We start from the raw sequence: 914 nt of genomic DNA, 5'->3' as shown, positions 1-914 counted from the left end.
CCCGCCGCTTAAAGGCATTTGTCAGATTCTGTATGAAAAAAATGCGCCTGACCCTGCCACATGCAAATGATGCGAACCTGCTCTCCGCTCACTGATAGCACAACAAAGGAGGCAGAGGCTACAGCTACCCAGCACCACACAGCACACAGCGCGGTTTCTCTCGTGGACTTACACTGGGTATGTTATCGTTGGTACAGACCCCCTCCGAGAGTAATCTGTCTCGAATCTCCCACGCAAAGATGGAGGGGCACTCTCGTTTATACTGCGCTATTTTGCTTACAACTTCGGGAGTCGCTACTCTCGGCTTACTACCTCCGATCGCCCTGGGCCTGATGGAGCCAGTTTCGTAATACCTGCCCAAAATTTTACTCACACATCCATTCGACACCTGGATAGGGAAGCGGACAGAAAACCACATTATTAATAATCTCAAGACAAAAATCAAATTGTTTAAGTATGCATTAAACAATGACAAGCTTACGTTTTGATTGTCCAGCACTTGGACTTTTGCATCTGCATGGGTCTATAACACAAAAATATACCTTAAATGGTATGAGAACTTACTGAGAGAGGCTTTTTTTTTTTTTACTTAAAAAAAAAAAAATTACATTCGTGGCCCTACCCTCCGCAAAAGTGCTACTTTAAAAACGTCTGGAAGGAATATATATAGATAAAATATATATATATATTTTAAAAAAACGGTTCCGTAAGGAAACCTTCCGGCTCTACAGCTGAGGTCTGCCCTAATGCCGGAGCTCAGCACTGCGGTGTCACCGCACGGACGGGGCCGGGCGCTGCGCCCCGGGGCCGCTCAGGCAGAGTGCGGCCACGGCTCCCGGGAGGGCTGCGATAGAGCGCTTTGCTTCCTTAGTATTACAGTGGGGTTTGTCGGTTTTGGTTGTTTTTTTTTTTTC

Source organism: Meleagris gallopavo, chromosome 5, assembly GCF_000146605.3.
Source record: "Meleagris gallopavo isolate NT-WF06-2002-E0010 breed Aviagen turkey brand Nicholas breeding stock chromosome 5, Turkey_5.1, whole genome shotgun sequence".
In the NCBI taxonomy this organism is placed as follows: domain Eukaryota; kingdom Metazoa; phylum Chordata; class Aves; order Galliformes; family Phasianidae; genus Meleagris; species Meleagris gallopavo.
This window is presented reverse-complemented; position numbering follows the sequence as displayed.